This window comes from Macaca thibetana, chromosome 3 (assembly GCF_024542745.1).
Source record: "Macaca thibetana thibetana isolate TM-01 chromosome 3, ASM2454274v1, whole genome shotgun sequence".
Classification (NCBI taxonomy): Eukaryota; Metazoa; Chordata; class Mammalia; order Primates; family Cercopithecidae; genus Macaca; species Macaca thibetana.
In genome coordinates this window covers 101,827,531-101,852,353 of record NC_065580.1, presented here as the reverse complement: position 1 = coordinate 101,852,353, position 24,823 = coordinate 101,827,531, and the positions used below count along the sequence as shown (strand labels likewise).

Genomic DNA, 24,823 nt, shown 5'->3' with positions numbered 1-24,823 from the left:
GAGGCAGCATATATTTCATGAATGCCATGAAATCAAGAACACGACAAGAATGTTCATTTTTGGCTGGGCGTGGTGGATCATGCCTATAATCCCAGCACTTTGGGAAGCTGAGGCGAGTGGATCATGAGGTTAGGAGATTGAGACCATCCTGGCTAACAGTGAAACCCTGTCTCTACTAAAAGTACAAAAAATTAGCCAGGCATGGTGGCACATGCCTATAGCCCCAGCTACTCAGGAGGCTGAGGCAGGATAATCACTTGAACCTGGGAGGCGGAGGTTGCAGTGAGCTGAGATCGCACCACTGTACTCCAGCCTGAGCAACAGAGCGAGACTCCGTCTCAAAAAAAAAAAAAAAAGAATGTTCATTTTCATGTTATTGTTCAACATTTTCTGAAAGTTCTAGCAAATATGGTATAACAACTGTTGGAAAGGAGGAAAAATATGTTACCATTATTTCTATTGATGCTGCCTAGCTTGAGTGAAATCTGGGTCATGGTAAGTAAAGAACTGCATTATGGCAGTTCATAGAGTAGGGCAATGTGGTTAAAACAACAGCATGAACCTGCAGCGATGAGTCCCACCCTGCCCATCCTTTCATTTTCATGCTTGCCCATGCCCTTTGGGAATGAAGCACCACCAGCACCAGTGTGACCCCAAAACATCACTGTTAGAGTATATTTCCAAGGAACTATGGGAACTTACAAGGCATGAGGAATATCCAAAAAATTAGAAAGCAATGTATTGGTGTAGGAAGAATAAGAACCTTGCTAACATCACTTTACTTTTGTGCCAATCACCTGTAACATACGGAGTCTTTTAAAAAGGAAAGTAAAGAAAAAAAAACTCTAACCTTCCATTCTTTTCTGCTATATAGTCAAATCATTTACTGACAAAACTCAATGTACTTTCCAGTGAATGAAGCCCAGAAATTGCTCACACCAAAGACAATCAAGTTAGTATTATTATAATCATATTATCCTTGAGAAAATAGAATAACAGTTTTGATCTCTGCTTTTGCTAAATAAAGACTTTTCACATAATCTGTGCTAAAATGTGTTGAACACTGAGTTATTATCTGAATAGAGCTCTCTTTGGCAACTGGTTTAATCAACTGTTTCACAATTTGTCATACATTTATGCCAGTTAATTTGGTTGTCTGACAATGGGAAATTTGCTTTTAAAGATTGTGATTACTACATGGCATTACCCTTCTGACTTCTAAATTAAATGCCACAAATTTTAATGATAATGCCCAGACTGCCTAGAAATGAACAAACAAATAAGTAGGTAAATAAATATTCCTAGCTTTCCAGAACAAAGAAAAGAAAAACAATTATAGGCCAGGCATGGTGGTTCGCACCTGTAATACTAAAACTTTGTGGGCTGAGGAAGGAGAATTGCTTGAGCCAAGGAGTTCAAGAACAGCCTGGGCAACAAAGTGAAACTCTGTCTCTACAAACAATACAAAAATAATTAGCTGGGCATACTGGTGCATGCCTGTAGTCCCAGCTACTGGGGAGACTGAGGCAGGAGGATCAGTTGAGCCCAGAATTTCGAGGCTGCAATGAGCTATAATCATGTCACTGCACTCCAGCCTGCGTGATAGAGTGAGAGCCTAACTCTAGAAAAAGAAAAAAGGAAAACAAAAACAAAGCTGTTTCCCTCATCAGCAGCTTTCAATTCATCATAATCACAAGGTAGTATTTTCACAGTTGCTTTTGGATGTGACCCTTGATAATTATCTGCATGACCTATTTTCAAATGCTTTTCTAAATGCCCTGCATGCATACATTGATTTTTAACATTCTGTTTCTGTAAGAATTCCAAAAAATACATCGAGAAGCAGAAAACCTTGGTGCGAAGAAAAGCTAAAGAATCACAGTATTCCTGGTTCACATTAAGTTGTTCAAGTTGATGCTCTTAATGTAAGGAGTGTAGAATATAACGTTGTCAAAGGATACAAAGGTTCATTTAGACAGGCGGAATTCATTTCTGAGATCTGTTGCACAGCGGGGTGACTATCATTAATAACAATATATTGTATATTTCAAAATTGCTGAGAATAAATTTTAAATTTCTCACCGCAAGAAATGATGGGTAAATGATGTCAACCTAAATGACAAGCAGAGAGGAAGACTCTCAGAAAGAAAATGCTATTTATTCAGAGATAGGTATTACAATAGAAATATGCATGCCATAGTCAACTATGGTGTGTTCAGGGAGGTAAAAGAAGACAAAGATTTTTAAAAGAGTAATGGAGAGGAAAACAGTTGTTTTAAGATAATTACCCTTGGCTACAAAGATCAATGACAAGGGTTGTGGCCAGTCCGAGGCTGGAAAGGCAGTTGCTGGGCAGACATCCTTGAAGAAGTGTATTTTTGTGTAAGGTTTTGATGGCCTTTGCACAAAGTTGTGGTTTTTGCTGAGCCTTTTGTGATAGTTCTTGCTATGGGGCATTTGTGTATGAGAACCCTCTCTTCTTGGTTTTCCTCAGCTCTATTTGTCAGGGTTTTTAACACAAGAGACTTTATTTTGATTCCGACAACTTTCACAGTGAGGTGATGCATATGTTAATTAACTTAATTATTTCATGTTGTATACATATATGAAAACATCACATTTTACTCCAGAAAATATATATATATATAATTATGATTTGCAAACTAAAATAATATTAATAAAAAATAAAATAAACGTCAAGATTGGTTAAGAAGGCAGACTTGAGAAGCAGAATTCAGCTCAGCCACTTAATAGCTAAGTGAACAAACATTGTAAAGTTATTTAGCCTCTCTGTACCTCAGTTTTCTCATCTGACTAGTGATTAAAACAGCGCTCTGCTCTTGTAGTTGTTACAAAGAAGGCAGTATGTAAAGCGCTTAGAACAGTGCCTAGCCCACAAATGTGAGGTGCTATTTTTATGTGGATTATCTTATTTCATTCTTACAGCAGAACCAAGATGCAGCCATGAAGTCCTTTTTTTCACAGTTGAGGAAAAGTTACAGGTTAAATGATCACCAGAAGCCACACAGCCTCGGGGTAGGGGGCGAGATTCAAACCCAGGCAGTTCTTTTCAGAGCCTGGGACTTATGAATTACAGGCACAGACTGTAGAAAAGAAGTCTTGATATTAAGACCATTGAGAGGGAAGGTTGAGAGTATTTCCCAAACTCATCCGCCTGGGAATGGAAGTCACAAACTCTTTTCTTTCTAATTAACTCACAATCTTCCCGGAGCATAGGCAGTTCAACCAGAATTTATTAAGGGAAGTCTTTGTGCCAGACCTTGTGCTAGATGTTGAGGTTAATAAAAAGAGAGAAATAGAGAATCTGCCCTGAGGGAGCGCAGTCGATGGAAGAGATAGATAAACAACAACAACAACAAAATTAAGACTAAACACCACGTAATAAACTAGATTACAGAACTATGTATGCTGAGCCATTGTTACATTGCATTGATGAGGAGTCAGGGAAGATGTTATAGAGGAAACAGCATTTGGATTGAGTTTGAACACGGGGCTCTGAGGCATGAAAATCCCCATGCGCTTGCGCCTATGTAGGGGCATAAATGGCAGTGAGCGAATTGGTTGAAAAACAGGCTAAACAAGATCAGGGCCAGGATGTGAGGAGATATAAATATCATAACCAAGAGTCAGAACTTTATTTCAGACACAATGAAGAGGCATTCAAAGCTGTTGTTAAGACAGGGAAGTAAAATGGAAAAGTCCTATAATTTAAAATAAGAACAAAACCAACAGAAGCCTCTATCAGCAGTGAGAACCAAAAAGAAGAGCCTAGAGGCAAGGCCAAGGGTTAGGAAATAACTTCTCTTAGCAGTGGAGGTGAGGAAAATCTCTCTTCCGCCATCCTAGAATCTCTCTGTTTGTTTGTTTGTTTGAGACGGAGTCTCGCTCTGTCGCCCAGACTGGAGTGCAACGGCACGATCTCGGCTCACTGCAAGCTCCGCCTCCCGGGTTCACGCCATTCTCCTGCCTCAGTCTCCCGAGTAGTTGGGACTACAGGCGCCCGCCACCCATGCCTGGCTGACTTTTTTTTTTTTTTTTTTTTTTTTTTTTTTTTTTAGTAGAGACAGGATTTCATCGTGTTAGCAAGGATGGTCTTGATCTCCTGACCTCGTGATCTGCCCGCCTCGGACTTCCAAAGTGCTGGGATTACAGGTATGAGCCACCACGCCCAGCCTAACCACCCTAGAATCTTTTGTGAGAGCCCCGCTCAAAAGAAGAACCTCCAATGACCAACTGCCTCCATGAGGCCTGGGGTACAACACTTGCCTTCCTCCATGAGGCCTTTGGAGTGGACTCAGCCAGAAGAGGCAAGTTCATTCCATTTGAAGTATCCCTTCTATTTACAGCCATTGTGTGAGAGAACAGGCTCAGAGCACAGAGGCTGGTGTCCTGTATAACCTCAAATATGAAAAGCCCGTTACCAGATTTCATCCCAACCTTATATTTCTTAGATTAAACCCCCAACATTTCTTTAACTTTTCCTCAAAATTTTGTTGTGAGGTTGTTAATTTTATCATTTTTCTCTGAACAGATTACAAGTTTTAAAAATTCTTCTATATTTGGAAGCTTAAAAGCAGAGAGAGTCACTACAGGGTCAGTAAAGGAAAGAACCTCAGAGCTTGAAGACAAGACTTTTAAATTAACCCAATACAACAAAGACAAAGAAGAAACATTTTAAAAACATGAACAAAGCCTCCAAGAAGTTTGGGACTATGTGAAATAATCAAACCTAAGAATAATTGGTGTTCCTGAAGCAGAAGAGAAATCTATGAGTTTGGAAAAATTATTTGAGGAAATTATCGAGGAAAACTTCCCTGGCCTTGCTATAGATCTAGATATACAACATAAGAAGCTCAAAAAACACCTGGAAAAGTTATTGCAAAAAGATCATCACCAAGGCTAGTCATCAGGTTATCTGAAGTCAAGACAAAGGAAAGAATCTTAATAGCTGTGAGGCAAAAGAATCAGGTAACCTATAAAGGAAAACCTATCAGATCAATAGCACATTTTGCAACAGAAACTCTACAAACTAAAAGGGATTGGGGCTTTATCTTTAGCCTCCTTAAACAAAACAATTATCAGCCAAGAATTTTGTAGCTACCAAAACTAAGCTTCATAAATGAAGGAAAGGTACAGTCTTTTTCAGACAAACAAATGCTGAGAGAATTCTCTACTACCAAGCCAGCACTACAAGAACTGCTAAAAGGAGTTTTAAATCTTGAAACAAAACCTCAAAATACACCAAAATAGAACCTCCTTGAAGTATAAATATCACAAAGCCTATGAAACATAACACAATGAAAAAAAAAACAAAAACCCAAGATATTCAGGCAACAACTATCAAGATGAATAGATTAGTACCTCACATCTCAATACTAATGTTGAATATAAATGGCCTAAATGCTCCACTTAAAATATACAGAATGGAAGAATGGATGAGAATTCACCCACCAACTATCTGCTATCTTCAAGAGATTCATCTAACACCTAAAGATTCACATTAACTTAAGGTAAAGGGGTGGAAAAAGATATTCCATGCAAATGGACACCAAAAGCAAGCGGGATTAGATAGCCTTATATCAGACAAAACAGACTTTAAAGCAACAACACTTTAAAAAGACAAAGAGGGACACTGTATAATGATAAAAGGACTAGTCCGACAGGAAAATATTACAATTCTAAATATATATGCACCTAACACTGGAGCTCCCTAATTTATAAAACAATTACTACTAGACCTGAGAAATGAGATAGATAGCAACACTATACCAGTGGGGGACTTCAATACTCCACTAATAGGACTAGACAGGTCATCAAGACAGAAAGTCACCAAAGAAACAATGGACTTAAACTATACCCTACAACAAATACTTAACAGATATTTAGAGAACACTCTACCCAACAACTGCAGAATATATATTCTGTTCACCAGCACATGGAACATTCTTCAAGATAGACCATATGATAGGCCACAAAACAAGCCTCAATAAATTCAAGAATATTGAAATTATATCAAGTACTACCTCAGACAACAGTGGAATAAAATTGGAAATCAACTACAAAAGGAAGCCTGAAATTCATGCAATACAAGGAAATTAAATAATCTGTTCCTGAATGATCATTGGGTCAACAAGGAGAAATAGGAACACTTTTACACTGTTGGTGGGACTGTAAACTAGTTCAACCATTGTGGAAAACAGTGTGGCGATTCCTCAAGGATCTAGAACTAGAAATACCATATGACCCAGCCATCCCATTATTGGGTATATACCCAAAGGATTATAAATCATGCTGCTATAAAGACACATGCACACGTATGTTTATTGCAGCACTATTCACAATAGCAAAGACTTGGAATCAACCCAAATGTCCATCAGTGACAGACTGGATTAAGAAAATGTGGCACATATACACCATAGAATACTATGCAGCCATAAAAAAGGATGAGTTTGTGTCCTTTGTAGGGACATGGATGCAGCTGGAAACCATCATTCTCAGCAAACTATCGCAAGAACAGAAAACCAAACACCGCATGTTCTCACTCATAGGTGGGACTTGAACAATGAGATCACCTGGACACAGGAAGGGGAACATCACACACCGGAGCCTATTGTTGGGAGGGGATAAGGGGGAGGGATAGCATTAGGAGATATACCTAATATAAATGATGAGTTAATGGGTGCAGCACACCAACATGGCACATGTATACATATGTAACAAACCTGCACGTTGTGCACATGTACCGTAGAACTTAAAGTATAATAATAAAAAAAATTTTTTTAAAAAGAAGTCAAGATGGAAATGTAAAAATTATTTGAACTGAATGATAATAGTGACACAACCTATGAAAACTTCTGGAATACAGCAAAAACAGTGCTAAGAGGTAAATTCATAACATTAAATGCCTACATCGAAAAGTCTGAAAGAGCACAAATAGACAATCTAAGGTCACACCTCAAGGAACTAGAGAAACAAAAATCAAGCCCAAACCCAGCAGAAGAGAAGAAATAATAAAGATCAGAGCAAAACTAAATGAAATTGAAACAAACAAAAAAAAAATACAAAAGATAAGTGAAACAAAAATTGGTTCTTTGAAAAGGTAAACAAAACTGATAGACTATTAGTGAGATTAACCAAGAAAAGAAGAGAGAAGATCCAAATAAGCTCAATGAGAAACAAAATGGGAGACATTACAACTGCTACCACAGAAATACAAACAATCATCCAAGACTACTATGAACACCTTTACACACACAAGCTAGAAAACCTAGAGGAGATGGAGAAATGACTGGAAATAAACCATCCTTCTAGATTAAATAAAGAAGAAATGGAAACTGAGCAAATCAATAACAAGCAGTGAGATTAAAATGGTAATAAAAAAATTGCCAGAGAAGTGTTTAGGATCAGATGGATTCACAGCTGCATTCTATCAGACATGCGAAGAAAAATTCATACCAATATTATTGAAACTATTCTAAAAGATAGAGAAAGAGGGAATCCTTCCTAAATCATTCTGTGAAGCCAATATCACCCTAACAACAAAACCAGAAAAAGACATAACAAAAAAAGAAAACTACAGACCAATATCCCTGATGAACATACATGCAATAATCCTCAATAAAATATGAGCCAACTGAATCCACTAGTATATCAAAAGATAATCAACCACGATCAAGTCAGTTTCATACCAGGGATGCAGGGATGGTTTAACATGCACAAGTCAATAAATGTGATACACCACATAAACAGAATTAAAAAACAAAATCACATGATCATCTCAGTAGACACAGAGGTAATAAAAGCTATCTATGACAAAACCACAGTCAACATTATATTGAATGGGGAAAAGTTGAAAGCATCTCCCCAAGAACTGCAACAAGACAAGGATGCCCACTTTGACCACTTCTATTTAACATATGACTGGAAGTCCTAGCCAGAGCAATCAGACAAGGGAAAGAAAGAAAAGGCATCCAAATCAGTAAAGGGGTTGTTTGCTGATGATATGATCATATACCTAGAAAATCCTAAAGACTCATCCAAAAGACTCCTAGATCTTATAAATGAATTCAATAAAGTTTCAGAATACAAAATCAATGTGCACAAATCACTAGCACTGCTATACACCAACAGCAACCAAGCTGAGAATCAAATAAAGAACTCAATCCCTTTTACAATAGCTGCAAAAATTAAAATAAAATTCTTAAGAATATACCTAACCAAGGAGGTGAAAGACCTCTACAAGGAAGACTACAAAACACTGTTGAAGGACAACGTAAACAAATGGAAACACATCCCATGCTAATGGATGAGTAGAATCAATATTGTGAAAACGACCATACCGCCAAAAGCAATCTACAAATTCAATGAAATTCCCATCAAAATACCATCTAATTAGCTGGGCACAGTGGCTCACGCCTGTAATCCCAGCACTTTGGGAGGCCAAGGCAGCCAGATCACAAAGTCAGGAGTTCGAGACCAGCCTGGTCAACATGGTGAAACCCCATCTCTACTAAAAATACAAAAATTAGCTGGGCGTGATGGCAGGCACCTGTAATCCCAGCTACTCAGGAGGGTGAGGCAGGAGAATTGCTTGAACCTGGGAGGCAGAAGTTGCAGTGAGCCGAGATTGTGCCACTGCACTTCAGCCTGGATGACAGATCAAGATTCCTTCTAGGAAAAAAAAATATATATATATATATATATAATTAAGCCCTATCTATTTTATTTTTGTTGCACTATATATATATATACACACACGCACAGTATTCCATGGTGTGTGTGTGTGTGTATATGTATACATATATTTGTATGTGAGTATACATATACATACCTATGTGTGTATACATATATATGTGTATATATACACATATACATACACACACACACACACACACACACACCATGGAATACTACTCAGTCATAAAAAGGGAAAAAAATGGCATTCACAGCAACCTGGATGGATTTGTTAGAGATTATAATTCTAAATGAAGTAACCTGGGAATGAGAAAAACATTGTATGCTTTCACTTATAAGTGGTAGCTAAGCAATGAGGATGCAAATGCATAAGAATGAGGCAATGGACTTTGGGGACTCAGGTGGAAGGGTGGGAGCAGGGGTGAGGGATGAAAGACTACACAATGGGTACAGTGTACACTGCTCAGGTGATGGGTGCACCAAAATCTCAGAAATCACCACTAAAGAATGTATCCATGTAACCAAACACCACCTGTTCCCCAAAAACCTATTGAAAAAAAGTGAAAAATAAAAATAAAGAAAAGTAAAAAATAAAAAGTTAGGCAAAACCCAACAAATAAGTCTAAACACATGAGAGGTTATTAATCATATTCTAAAAATGACATAAATGAGAGACAGAGAAATAGAGACGGGGGAAAAAAATAGATGGCAAGCACTCTCAAGAGGAACTAGACCTTGAAATCTAGAATGTAGAGGCTTGTGAAGGGTCACTCAAGATGTAAAAGGTAACCCGGGTTCACACTACCAGACCAACCTGGGTAACAGTACCTTTTTCTCTGGCTCCACCTTTACCCATTTCTCAAGTGGAAACTTGAGCACCATCTTGAAGACCTCCATACTGGTCCTTCTTGGTAGTCCATGCATCTATCATGCCATCTCCTTCTCCTCCAGCCACTGAGTGACATCTGCTGTGGGCAGGACCCAGAGCTCCTGAAGCATACTGTCCCCCAGGTCTCTTACGGCACATCACCATGCCCAAGACTCTCACCATCGCAAGGCCCATGTATGGAAAGCGTCCTTTATCTCCCTGTGCCACACCTGCATACATGAGCTGCCACACAGTGCTGGCTCCTGCTCACAGCATCTAAAGTTCTTGGTAAAACCTAGTTTTCTGGTTTTTGTTTTTTGTTTTTTGTTTTGACAGAGTCTCGTTCTGTCACCCAGGCTGGAGTGCAGTGGCGCAATCTCGGCTCACTGCAACCTCCACCTCCTGGGTTCAAGCGATTCTCCTGCCTCAGCCTCCCAAGGAGCTGGGGCTACAGGCGCGAGCCACCACATCCGGCTAATTTTCTGTATTTTTAGTAGAGACGAGGTTTCACCGTGTTAGCCAGGATGGTCTCAATCTCCTGACCTCGAGATCTGCCCGCCTTGGCCTCCCAAAGTGCTAGAATTACAGGCATGAGCCACTGCACCAGCCCAGTTTTCTGTTTCTGACTTGTTCTTTATTATACTGCTCATCTTTAAACTCAGGCAGAAGTTATGAGGCGTGGGCTATCGGACAGTCTGCATGGTGGACACCTTGCTGTATAAAGAATCCCCTTGGTCCATGACCTCAAACTAACTTCATACACCTTTCCTCTCTTGGCATGAGTTTCTTCCTGAGAGGACCTCCAGGTCAGTCTCTGAAGAGTAACGATTACTGGTTTTGACCTCACTGTTTGCCAGCACTAGATTTCACGGGAGTTATTTTACTTAATCAACAATCCTTTGGGATGGAAATTATCCCCACTTCACACATAAGGAAAACGGGCTCAGAGAAATGCATGACTCACCCAGCATCTGTCAGCCAGTATATTGCAGAGTCAGAATTTATATTCAGGTCGTCTGTATACCAAGAACAAAAATCTTAATGGCTTGCCAGAATGCCTTCCAGAGGTAACACAGATGAGACAGGGCTCCTATGCGGAGGGAGACAGGCTGCAGGGCTGCCGCTTGCCTGGGTTTAAAGCTATTGCATTCCTTTTAAACTGGTACTCAAGAAAGGAGACATGATAAAATAATTTATTCTGTCTCAGAGCTGTGGCATTCCTTAGTAACTTTGATTTCTACAGACCAATCTCACTCACACTGGATAAGAGGAGTGAAAAGGCTTCAGGCTAAAGAGATGTTGTATGAGATTTTTAAAAGTGGCATTTTTCAAGTCTGAAAAATCTCCAAGATCTGTGTTAACTCAACGCATGTATACTTGCAATACGACTTTCAAAAGTGTACAGTCATCTCAGAAATGTCTTCTTTTTTAATATTTCAGTTTTACAAGAAAATTAACTACAAGAAATATGGCCATAGGAAATTAGGCGGCATTGTTTGACGCTGCCTATGTAGTGGAAACAAATGTAAATTTTAATTTCATGATCCAAATGACTCTTAAGACAGTAGACAACAGCCACTCTATTTGGTGTTCAGAAGCAACTGGACAAGTGTAGGAATGTATCTGGGTTTGTGAGAAATCAAAAATGACAATCAAAGCATGTACAAATAGTCATCTTATATGTATAGGGAAAACCAGCTTGCTGTGCAGATTCTAGGAATAAATTGGCAGGCTGAACATGGGGAAATTATAAAATAAATCAATTCCACTTCCCTGAACTCCTTTCACTTCCCAGCCCCCATTCCATGATGCTCTCACTCACAATGAGGTTCTGCTCTCTGTTGTGCACAAACCCCTAAAACTAAAAATTCTTAAAGAGACATATCTCAACGTGTGGCATTCCAGGGACACTGTTGTAGCCACATGGCAGCCATTTTGTACCATTAGGTTCACACCTCAGACAGCTGCCTTCTCTAATTTCATCATGGTGGGTACTCTATATATAAATATGCTGAGTTTGGCCTGGCACAGTGGCTCATACCTGTAATCCCAGCACTTTGGGAGGCCAAGGTGGGTGGATCATGAGGTCAGGAATTTGAGACCAGCCTGGCCAACATGGTGAAACCCTGTCTCTACTAAAGATACCAAAAATTAGCCGGGTGCGGTGCTGGGTGCCTATAATCCCAGCTACTCGGGAGGGTGAGGCAGGAGAATCACTTGAACCTGGGAGGCGGAGGTTGCAGTGAGCTGAGATCGTGCCACTGCACTCCAGCCTGGCAACAGAGCAAGACTCCGTCTCAAAAAAAAATATGCTGAATTTATGTAATAAATAGGTTAACGTAACTTTGCCCTGATTTATTTCTATTATTTTTGCTTTATACTTTTTGATATATTTTATAATACAAAAATTTAAAATTATTGCATCAAAGGTCGAGCAGACCCATATAGGCAGGTGGGGAGTTTACCCTCTTTTATTTTCTGGAAGAGTTTTATAAGATAGGTGCTTCTTTTCTTCATCACATTGATAGAACTGGGTGTGGTGTTTTTGGGAGATAGATTTTCATTAATAAATTCTTTCAGAATATTAGGATTTAAATCCTTTGAAAATATTAAAGCATTCTGATAATTTTCAAGCCAACTTTGGTGACTTGTTCAAATTTGTCTACATTTTATAAAAATTTAGCATAAAGGTTTTCAAAATGCTCTCTTTTGACATATTTAATTTACACTGTCACCATGACCCTTCTGTGTTTCTGATATTACTTATTTGTTTCTTTTCTCTTTTCCATGAACAATACCCACATTTTTTTCAATTTATTTGAAGAACTAGGTTTTTACTTTTTTGATCCTCTCACATATCTATTTCTTGTATCACTAATTTTTGTTCTTCCTTTATTAGCTCATTTATTCAATTTTCTTCTATTTACATTTTGAATTGAAATATTAGCTCATTTATTTATAACCTTTCTGAATTTCTAATGTAAGTATTCAAGTATGTACCAAAATGAGTCATGAGAGAAAGCAGTACATTCAAATGACTCAAGTGAAAGTGCTTAAAATGGGATTATTGGTAAATCGTGAGCAGAGCTAGCAAGCCTACGGCCCATAAGGAAGTCTGAAGTTCACCTATAAACCTATTTATTCTACACTACTATGGCCTTCAGACACCTTAAATCCACTTTCCCATTACCAGTCTTCCATGTTATTCTGACCTCATATGTTAATTTCAACTTGTTTTAAACCACTCTACCCCTACCCCATTTAGTCATCATTGTTATAGTTTTGCTTTTACAGTCATTTAAAATTTATATTTATCTTTTATTCTCTCATGACTTCATCCTTCTTTGGGGTCTTCCTGGATCCAATTTCCTTCTTTCTAAAGTTCAGCCTTCAAGAGATCTTCCAGTGAGTGTTTGCATATAGTAAACTGAGTCACTCACTGACATTCTTATTATTTTGTCCTCACTCTGGAATAACTTTTATGTTGATTACTCAGCATGGGGTCTCCTAATGATGTTTGTGGTTTACTTGGGACTCCTTAGTGCAGGGTAATACGGCCTAGAATTTCAAGATTTTGTGAGTGCCCTCTTTCTTCTGAGAGCAAACATTTTTGCTGCTTCACGAGGCCGGTGAAGGAAATTTTTCTAGATGGTGAGGAAAGAAAAGACTTAGAAGCTAGAAGCTTTCTTTGTGGAGCTCTGGTCTTGCTTCCCTGTTCTGGATGGGCTGCAGTCCACTCCCTGCTCTGCATGGGCATTCAAACTCCAGACCTCAGTCCCAAGACCTTCATTTATTCTGAAAACTCCGTGGCTGCTCCAGGATCAGCTTTTCTTTAACACGCACTTTTCCTTTCTCTTTTCATTTTCATTATCTCCCCTTTTCATCAAATATCTAGTGTGTTCATTAATGTTCACTGCTGTATAGTATTTCATTAATGAATACACCACAATTTATTTACTCACTTTCTTATTCATGGATATTTTACCTATTTCATAGCCAAAGTATGTTCTTCTTAGACATGTCTTCTGTGTACATATATAAGAGTTTCTCCAGGGTATATGTCAGTAAGTGAGTTTGCTGGGTCATAAAGTATGCACATCTTCACCTGTACTAGATTTTGCCATATTGTTTTTCAATGTAGTTGTACTAATTTAATCCCACCAACAGAATGTGAGTGTTCCGGTGGTCCCACATTCTCGCCAGTAGTGTATATTGTTAGTCTTTTTGTCTTTTTGACAATCTGACACGTGTGAAATCTGTGGGGTGTTTTGGTTTTTGTGGGTTTTTTTGAGATGGAGTCTCACTCTGTCACCAGCCTGAGGTGCAGTGGTGTGATCCCGGCTCACTGCAACCTCCACCTCCTGGGTTCAAGCAATTCTCCTGCCGCAGCCTCCTGAGTAGCTGGGATTACAGGCACACGCCATCACGCCTGGCTAATTTTTGTATTTTTAGTAGAGACAGGCTTTTACCATTTTTGCCAGGATGGTCTTGATCTCTTGACCTCGTGATCTGCCCACCTTGGCCTCCCAAAGTGCTGGGATTACAGGTGTGCACCACCACACCCGGCCATGTGGTCTTATTTGAATTTTCCTGATAGTTGAAGAGATTGAGCATCTTCATGTTTTCCTTTACTTTTTAGTTTAGTTTAGTTTAGTTTTCTTTATTCTATGTCTCTATTTTAAAATTTCTTCTTATTGATTTGTTGATACCATATATTTACATATATCTGGGTGCTAATTCTGTATTGATTATACAAGCTGGAAATATCTTCTCCAGGCTATGGGTTGTCTTCTCACAGTTTTGTTTTGTTTTTTAATCCTTAATACTGTGAAAATTGTCTATCTTTTTCTTCAGGTCTTGTACTTCTTTGAAAATTGATTAAAATTTTTTCCCTACTCCAGCTTTATTAAACATTATCCTCTGTTTTCTTCTAATGTTTAAATTTTTGCCTTTTACGCTTAATGTTTACATTTACCTGTATGTTTGGCATGAGGAAGTAATCCAATTTCATATTTTACTCTATGGATAATTATCAGACTCTTCTTGGTCTTCTTGGTAGGAATTGAACTTAATTTTTGTGAATGGCCTATTAAGGAAAAAATGGGCTAAACATTGAGCAACCCTCAGTAATTTGCTATAAACAGTAAGATTTAGGGCAAAATATTCAAGTCTCACTCTTCTTGTAAGCCTTTGTCTGAAATATTTCCCCTAAGATAAAGAGTTAGGTAGCCCTTCTCTCTGCAACTGAACAGTGAATTTCTCTACTTGGCAATGTGTTTTCTTTGTTTGTTTGTTTTGTTTTGTTTTGTTTTTTACTAGGGTTCTCTGTGTGACAATCTATTGTCCCCGATAACCCATTACATCTTGAGATTTCAGGGTGTGCCTTCTGATCTTTGCACCCCTAGTGCCTGATATGTAACAGACACTAAACCTTTGGCAGATTAATGAATTAATGAGCCTATCTGAAGCACTCAGAGGGGAGTTTGGATGAGCCTTATTCTGTTTGCTTAATGCTGGATGGAATCCTGTACAAATTATTTACTCTTCTTATTCCTATGTCTAAAAATTTAGGAAGAGAAAAATATTCTAAGCCAGGCAACAATTAGTTCTATAAGTGTCTTGTCCTAGGCTTTTGTGAATTAATTTGGGAAGCAGCACAATGCCCCATTTACTTTCATTTTTCTTTTAAAGAGAGGCAGAGAAGCATCATGCATACAAAAAGCTGCATTAGGCTGAACTCAGCTCCAAGTGGTTAAAGAGTTACAATCCAATCCTGTGCACATTATTCTGATCTTTTTTCATTTGTTTTATCCCAATGATTAGTTATTTCATACCTCACATTTTTTACCTGTCTTAACACATTTGAACTCTGTAAAATTCTCCTTTGCACATGAATTAGTGTGAAATTTATTACCATATTCTTTCCACTTATTAAAAGGGCTGTACTTTACAAATATGACTGCAGTGCAAATTTATTATTTACATCCCGAGTCCTAGCCTTCATAACTACTTAATATGGATAAGGTGTTTAGTTTTCCAATGGAGTCCAGCTGCATCACTGGAATCAAACTTGTAATTGCCTCTTTGGGATTTAAAACCATTATAGTTGTGCTTTTATGTTCTCTTTTGTTTTGCTTGAATCACTTTTTCAGGTCTATGAAGTACAGCTGGCACAATAAAAGTTTGATCAATGCATAACCAATGCAGTGTATATTTCTTCCAGAAATATAAAACCCAGGTGAAAAATGTTAATCTATGAAATTATCTTTGTCAGCTACTTATTCTTGGAATTTAAATGGGTTTCAATCTTGAAGTAGGGCTGAGCTTGGATTTCTGTGTTAAAGTTTTCTGACTTTGGTGACATTGTACATTGATGTATACATTAAAGGCTGCAGGGTAAATTTCTATTACCAAAATGTCCACTTTATTGTCCTGAAAATACTCTATATTCAGACTGGTTAAACAATGTACACTTAGATATTCCCTTGATTAAAAAAAACGGGGGTGATGAGATGAAATTTTTTTAACTTTTTGTTGGGGAGAGTGCAATTATCACAAAATTTATTTTAAATATATAAACATTATATTTATAAATAAATATTTTCCAAAAACCTGAGAACTTAAAACTGAGTACTAGGATTTCTTTTGGCAACAAAGAACTCAGACTCACCAATTTCACTAGAAGATAATATTGTGTTTTCAAAATGGCATGATCGCCTCTGATTTCTCAGTGCAATTGGGGTTAATCATGGACAGATGTTCACTATTAACTTTAAATTTCTTTGTTCTTGTCCATTAAAATTAGCTATATTATGAAGGAAATACAAAGCTGTGCCCATGGCTCCTCCGTCAAGAAGAAAATCATGCATACTTATATGACAAATATGGAAGTAATAGCCATTGCCTTAATGAGCTCTGAGTCTGCCGCTTCCACCATCTGGGCGTGACCTGGACTGTAACACCAATATGCCCATCTTATATGTGCCCCAGCCTTTCCTTCCTGTGCATTTTCTTACCTCAGGGCACACACATTTAGTTTGATTCTTTGCTCATCATCTTTATCTTAAATCTGATTTGTGGAAAAAATTGCTATTAGTCATTTACTCATTAGTATGAACTAAAATCACTCTTGTATTTTTTCCCTGACATATTAAGTCTAGAATTTATTATTGTGGAATGAATTGCCTTATCCCCAAATACATAAGCAGGAGCCCATGAGAACAGGGAGAGAGATGCCATCCCAGAGTTTTCACAACATTTAGACAGCCATGAAGTCTGTGTGGTGGCAGGGTCAGGACTAAAAAGAGGAGAGTGAGGCATTTGCCTCAGGTACTCATTTATGTAGGCATGGTTATGCATTTTGTTGGCATATAATTTTTTATAGTAGTCTCTCATGGAGTTTTTATTTACCAGTTTTCAGTGTCTGTCAACAGAAGAATGGATAAAGAAAATGTGATATATATATGTATGTGTGTATATATATATACACATATAGAGAGAGAGAGAAAGAGAGATAAATATAAATCCATTCTCACACTGCTATAAGGACATACCCAAGAATGGGTAATTTATAAAGGAAAGAGGCTTAGTGGACTCATAGTTCCACATGGCTGGGAGGCCTCACAGTCATGGCAGAAGGTAAAGGAGGAGCAAATGCATGTCTTACATGGCAGCCGTCAAGTGATCGTGTGCAGAAGAACTCCCCTTTATAAAACGATCAGCTCTCATGAGACTTATTCACTATCATGAGAACAGCATAGGAAAAACCTACCTCCCACCGGCTCCCTCCCACGGCATGTGGGGATTAAAGAAGACAATTCAAGATGAGATTTGGGTGGGGACATAGCCAAACCATATCATTATACTTAATGGAATACTATTTGGCCTTAATAAAGAAGGAAATTTTGCCATTTACAACAGCATGGATGAAGCTGGAGGGCATTATTTTCCTTAACATACTCTATATTTAGACTGGTTAAACAATGTACACGTGGATCTTCTCCTGAACAAAAAATAAGGGCCATGAGATAAAATATTTTTTCATTTTTTCAGGGGCGTGCCAAGTGAAATAAGCCAGGTGTAGAGAAACAAACACTGCATGAGCCCAGGAGTTTTGAGGCTATAGTGTGCTGTAATTGGGCCTGTGAACAGCCACTGCACTCCAGCCCACACAAAATCGTGAGACCTTGTCTCTAAAAAATATAATTAATTGATATTTTAAACATTTTAATAAAATTGAATAAATAAATAACAATTTAAGGGGGCACAAAAAATCAGTAATCAATATAATATTTTAATGCACGATTCTTTTTAATGTTGATATTTTGTTCATCATGGATTATGATGCCTCCCTTGAAACCGAACCTGAACTGAATGCTTCACTCGTCTCCTAGTTCTAGCCTCGCTGGGTGGTTCTCTTTCAAACATTATTGATAGAAACTCCCTCTGCCTGGGATCTGCCTAATACATCTGGCATCAGGGACAGTCTGCACCAGGCTCCCTACGGAGGGTAATCGGCTTGTCATACAGGCCCTGAAAAAATTGTTCCTTGTTACAGCATGCCTGGTAAAAATAAATGTTCAATAAATATTTTGAATAAGATCAAATATGTGAATTCATGAATGGATGAGTCAAGATAGGTTTGGTGTTATCAGTGCCTGATGAAGAAGAGACTGTTTGTTTGTCTGTCTGTCTGAGACGGAGTCTCGTTCTGTCACCAGGCTGGAGTGCAATGGCATGGTCTTGGCTCACTGCAACCTCCACCTCCCGGGTTCAAGTGATTCTCCTGTCTCAGCCTCCTCAATAGCTGGGATTACAGGCACCCATCACCACGCCCAGCTAATTTTTATATTTTTAGTAGAGATAGGGTTTCACCATATTGGCCAGGCTGGTCTCGAACTCCTGAGCTCAGGCAATCCGCCCGACTCAGCCTCCCAAAGTGCTGGGATTACAGGTGTGAGCCACCATGCCTGGCCAAGAAGAGATTGTTTTAATGAGTTCTCTAAATGAATGCTGTCTCCACATGGGCCTGCTACACATGGAGAAAGCAATGTAAGCAACAACAAACCTCAGTGCATTATCTTCTGCTTCAAGCCACCAATAATATTAATTAGACCTGCAGCTGGTAGCACAAGCATAATAAAAAATAGTCTTCAATTTCTTATATAAGACAAATAAGCCACTTATTTTTATTTTTTTAATTTTTTTAATTTTTTATTTTTTATTATTATTATTATATTTTAAGTTCTAGGGTACATGTGCATAACGTGCAGGTTTGTTACATATGTATACTTGTGCCATGTTGGTGTGCTGCACCCATCAACTCGTCAGCACCCATCAACTCGTCATTTACATCAGGTATAACTCCCAATGCAATCCCTCCCCTCCTCCCCCCATGATAGGTCCTGGTGTGTGATGTTCCCTTTCCCGAGTCCAAGTGATCTCATTGTTCAGTTCCCACCTATGAGTGAGAACATGCGGTGTTTGGTTTTCTGTTCTTGCGATAGTTTGCTGAGAATGATGGTTTCCAGCTGCATCCATGTCCCTACAAAGGACACAAACTCACCCTTTTTTATGGCTGCATAGTATTCCATGGTATATATGTGCCACATTTTCTTAATCCAGTCTATCACTAATGGACATTTGGGTTGATTCCAAGTCTTTGCTATTGTGAATAGTGCCGCAATAAACATACGTGTGCATGTGTCTTTATAGCAGCATGATTTATAATCCTTCGGGTATATACCCAATAATGGGATGGCTGGGTCATATGGTACTTCTAGTTCTAGATCCTTGAGGAATCGCCATACTGTTTCCATAATGGTTGAACTAGTTTACAGTCCCACCAACAGTGTAAAAGTGTTCCTATTTCTCCACATCCTCTCCAGCACCTGTTCTTTCCTGACTTTTTAATGATTGCCATTCTAACTGGTGTGAGATGGTATCTCATTGTGGTTTTGATTTGCATTTCTCTGATGGCCAGTGATGATGAGCATTTTTTCATGTGTCTGTTGGCTGTATGAATGTCTTCTTTTGAGAAATGTCTGTTCATATCCTTTGCCCACTTTTTGATGGGGTTGTTTTTTTCTTGTAAATTTGTTTGAGTTCTTTGTAGGTTCTGGATATTAGCCCTTTGTCAGATGAGTTGATTGCAAAAATTTTCTCCCATTCTGTAGGTTGCCTGTTCACTCTGATGGTAGTTTCTTTTGCTGTGCAGAAGCTCTTTAGTTTAATTAGATCACATTTGTCGATTTTGGCTTTTGTTGCCGTTGCTTTTGGTGTTTTAGACATGAAGTCCTTGCCCATGCCTATGTCCTGAATGGTATTACCTAGGTTTTCTTCTAGGGTTTTTATGGTATTAGGTCTAACATTTAAGTCTCTAATCCATCTTGAATTAATTTTCGTATAAGGAGTAAGGAAAGGATCCAGTTTCAGCTTTCTACTTATGGCTAGCCAATTTTCCCAGCACCATTTATTAAATAGGGAATCCTTTCCCCATTTCTTGTTTTTCTCAGGTTTTGTCAAAGATCATATGGCTGTAGATGTGTGGTATTATTTCTGAGGACTCTGTTCTGTTCCATTGGTCTATATCTCTGTTTTGGTACCAGTACCATGCTGTTTTGGTTACTGTAGCCTTGTAGTATAGTTTGAAGTCAGGTAGCGTGATGCCTCCAGCTTTGTTCTTTTGACTTAGGATTGTCTTGGCAATGCGGGCTCTTTTTTGGTTCCATATGAACTTTAAAGCAGTTTTTTCCAATTCTGTGAAGAAACTCATTGGTAGCTTGATGGGGATGGCATTGAATCTATAAATTACCTTGGGCAGTATGGCCATTTTCACGATATTGATTCTTCCTATCCATGAGCATGGTATGTTCCTCCATTTGTTTGTGTCCTCTTTGATTTCACTGAGCAGTGGTTTGTAGTTCTCCTTGAAGAGGTCCTTTACATCCCTTGTAAGTTGGATTCCTAGGTATTTCATTCTCTTTGAAGCAATTGTGAATGGAAGTTCATCACGATTTGGCTCTCTGTTTCTCTGTTACTGGTGTATAAGAATGCTTGTGATTTTTGCACATTTATTTTGTATCCTGAGACTTTGCTGAAGTTTCTTATCAGCTTAAGGAGATTTTGGGCTGAGACAATGGGGTTTTCTAAATATACGATCATGTCATCTGCAAACAGGGACAATTTGACTTCTTCTTTTCCTGACTGAATACCCTTGATTTCTTTCTCTTGCCTGATTGCCCTAGCCAGAAATTCCAACACTATGTTGAATAAGAGTGGTGAGAGAGGGCATCCCTGTCTTGTGCCAGTTTTCAAAGGGAATTTTTCCAGTTTTTGCCCATTCAGTATGATATTGGCTGTGGGTTTGTCATAAATATCTCTTATTATTTTGAGATACGTTCCATCAATACCGAATTTATTGAGCGTTTTTAGCATGAAGGGCTGTTGAATTTTGTCAAAGGCCTTTTCTACATCTATTGAGATAATCATGTGGTAACCTGCTCCTGAATGACTACTGGGTACATAACGAAATGAAGGCAGAAATAAAGATGTTTTTTGAAACCAATGAGAACAAAGATACAACATACCAGAATCTCTGGGACACATTTAAAGCAGTGTGTAGAGGGAAATTTATAGCACTAAATGCCCACAAGAGAAAGCAGGAAAGATCTAAAATTGACACTCTAACATCACAATTAAAAGAATTAGAGAAGCAAGAGCAAACACATTCAAAAGCTAGCAGAAGGCAAGAAATAACTAAGATCAGAGCAGAACTGAAGGAGATAGAGACACAAAAAACCCTCCAAAAAATCAATGAATCTAGGAGTTGGTTTTTTGAAAAGATCAAAAAAATTGATAGACTGCTAGCAAGACTAATAAAGAAGAAAAGAGAGAAGAATCAAATCGACGCAATTAAAAATGATAAAGGGGATATCACCACCAACCCCACAGAAATACAAACTACCATCAGAGAATACTATAAACACCTCTATGCAAATAAACTAGAAAATCTAGAAGAAATGGATAATTTCCTGGACACTTATCACTCTCCCAAGACTAAACCAGGAAGAAGCTGAATTCCTGAATAGACCAATAGCAGGCTCTGAAATTGAGGCAATAATTAATAGCCTACCAACCAAAAAAAGTCCAGGACCAGATGGATTCACAGCTGAATTCTACCAGAGGTACAAGGAGGAGCTGGTACCATTCCTTCTGAAACTATTCCAATCAATAGAAAAAGAGGGAATCCTCCCTAACTCATTTTATGAGGCCAACATCATCCTGATACCAAAGCCTGGCAGAGACATAACAAAAAAAGAGAATTTTAGACCAATATCCCTGATGAACATCGATGCAAAAATCCTCAATAAAATACTGGCAAACGGAATCCAGCAGCACATCAAAAAGCTTATCCACCATGATCAAGTGGGCTTCATCCCTGGGATGCAAGGCTGGTTCAACATATGCAAATCAATAAACGTAATCCAGCATATAAACAGAACCAAAGACAAAAGCCACTTATTTTTAAGAACCATATTGCTATTTAATCTTGGGATGAACTTGGATTTTACTTCTTTGGAGTGAAAGGCACTTTTTTGAAAGCAAATTCAGTTGTCAGCCTACATATTTTTATATCCATGGAATTATAGAAGTTTAACTTCCGGAAACCTTATTCAATCACAGCCTGGTTCATTTTCACCCATGCCTTGAAAAACATGTCAAATCTTATTGTATTGAATGGTAGGAAGGCAATGACTCTATTAGTTAACCTGGCCACTAGTTACAGCTTAGAAATATTTATGTTCTAGATAGCTGCCAGTCAACTTTCATCTTCCTAATAAAGGGCATCAGACAATTTTAAATGGTGGAAAACTCAAGAATCAGTTACAGAGCATTTGTGTGAGCTTTTAAGGTTTATTCATTTATGACACAAGGTCTTGCTCTGTTGCTAAGGTTCATGTATTTATTTTTTTAATGTTTTCTTCTGTCACACAATATGTCCATGCAAAGGTGCATGTATTTAAATGTGCAGAGGTGTGGCACTCTTAGAATTCTTTTAAATAAAATAGACAAAACACATAATGAAGATCTGATGCAGGAGGAGTTGGAAATTTATATCACATATTTTTCTTACCAGTACCTAGACTGTTACCCCACCTCTCCTTTGCCATGCTATAGTTTGGCCAAGTCACCACTTAGAAAGAAGCAGGCTTCTTTTATGTTATTTGTGCTTCTGTTGAGCACATTCAATATTGACTGAGCAATGTACTTGGTCCTAAGGGGGCAGATATGAAAAAGACAGAATCTCTGCCCTTGCTAGGGAAGCCTACAAGGAAGTGCTGAGCAGGTGCAGCTCGGGTGGGTGTTTCCAGCTAAGACACAGAGTGTGATGCATTGTGTGTACATGGACGGTGTTTGGTTAGAACGCAGAAGTGTGTGGGGACTGAGAGGGCCAAAAATAGCAGATAGGGCACAGTCATGTTAGGTCCTAAGTCTTATCCTGAAAACATCTGGAACCATTGAAGGATTTGGGGCAGAGGGGTGATATATATGTTCAAATAGGCAATTTGGAAGGATCCCTCTCGGAGCAGTGAGGAGTTTGGACAGCAGCAGGGAAAAAAGCAGAGAGCCAGGGACACTAGGTACAGAGAAGGTCACAGAAACATAGATGAAAGCTGAGAGAAGGTTGAACCAATATAGTGTCTGTGGGTACAGAGGTAAATGGGGGGCAACTTTTGGCCTACAGAGTGTAACTATTTTTATTCAAAATACCTTTTGCTGGTGTCAAGCACCAAAGGGAAGTAAGCAAGACAGGAGATGGTAAATGATGGCCTAATTTTGGTAAATTCTCTGGAAAATCTCAGTAGGAATTTGATGCAGTTCATCTCAGATAATTTGAGGTATGAATGATCCTAAGTAGAAATGCAGACATGTGCTTCTAGGTAAAGTCGGGGGCTAATAATTACATTAGTAATTTTTCATTTTAATGAGGCTATGTCTGCACCCTGGCCACCAATTGAAAACTTTGCTCTGCTGTTAGGCTCACGTTTTCCACTGGAGGGGATGGGAGGCCAGTTATGCTTTGATCTATGTTCACAAGTTCCTCTCCATTTAATACAGATTCCTTCCTTCCTTCCTTCCTCTTTCTCTCTTTTTTTCTTCTTTCCCTTTATTCCTTCTTTCCTTCATTCCCTCCTTCCCTCCTTCCTTTCTTTCTGTCTTTCTTCCAGTTGGGAAAATATGTCTTTTGGAAATGCAATAACAATTATATTAAAAAGTTTTTACACACACATAAATGTAATGCTAGCCACACATTCTGTGGCTGTTTGATGTGCTGCTGAAAGTTATCTGCCTGTTGGATTTAATTAATCATCTCAAAAATATCTAGGATCCTGCACCTATACAGGTAAGCACAGAAAAATTCTAAAACGACCTTCATCTTAGCAGCGGGAGGGTGTGCTGAATCACTCCCAAATGATTCCTTGATGAGGGCCCCTTTCTTCCTCACGTTGCTCCTTCTCCCCACACACAGTGGCCCCAGTGGAGGGAGGTGTTCTGTGGCAGTGGAAGTGTTTGAGTAGCTACACTCTCCCTGCCCCAGCAAGATGCTGAGTTCTATTAGTCAAAATCTACCCTGTAGCAGTCACCATCAGCACTTTCCGTCATATGCTCCTCTCAACTCTGGGAGGAAGACAGTAGCCTTGCCTCATCTGTGTCCAATGCATTGGCAGGCTATGTATATCTATACATGTATCATTGAGCATGGTGGCCCCGGTGCTTGCATCACAGCCCTTCGACTCATGTCTCTTTTCAGTGACAGCTTGTCTGGTTTCAGATTCACCCACCTTAAGTGTGTACCATGTGTCTCCACTTTCTGTTCTGAGGCCTTCTCCTCTCCGTGGTAAAATGCATCATCCTCAGAGACAGCCTTCACTCCATATGGGATAGGAGCTGGCAGACAAATGGCCCAGCCTCCCGGAGGCACTCTACCCTGCGAAGGAGGTCTCCCAGGGCCTGAGTCTCCACCGTGCTCAGCAACCCCTCCATGACATACCCCTAGGTTGACTTTTCTTCATTCTGTGTCACCCTCAGATGGCATCCACAATTTCCAAAGAAACCACTGTATCACGTCCTTGTCTCAGGCTTTGTTTCTGGAGGAACCTCTATTAAAACAAAAGCTATGTCTGGCACCTAGTAGGTCCTCCACAAAAGTAAGTTCTCAACCCCTTCTTCTTCCCA

At 38.8% G+C, this 24,823-nt stretch overlaps 2 protein-coding genes across 4 annotated transcripts in view; both read left to right on the top strand.

The window, feature by feature from the left end:
- GGCT (gamma-glutamylcyclotransferase) overlaps positions 1-24,823 on the top strand; it is a 1,150,694-nt gene that overhangs the window by 262,720 nt on the left and 863,151 nt on the right. The gene's annotated exons all lie outside the window — the stretch shown is intronic.
- Positions 1-24,823, top strand: part of NEUROD6 (neuronal differentiation 6) — a 779,410-nt gene that overhangs the window by 720,259 nt on the left and 34,328 nt on the right. The window lies entirely within an intron of this gene.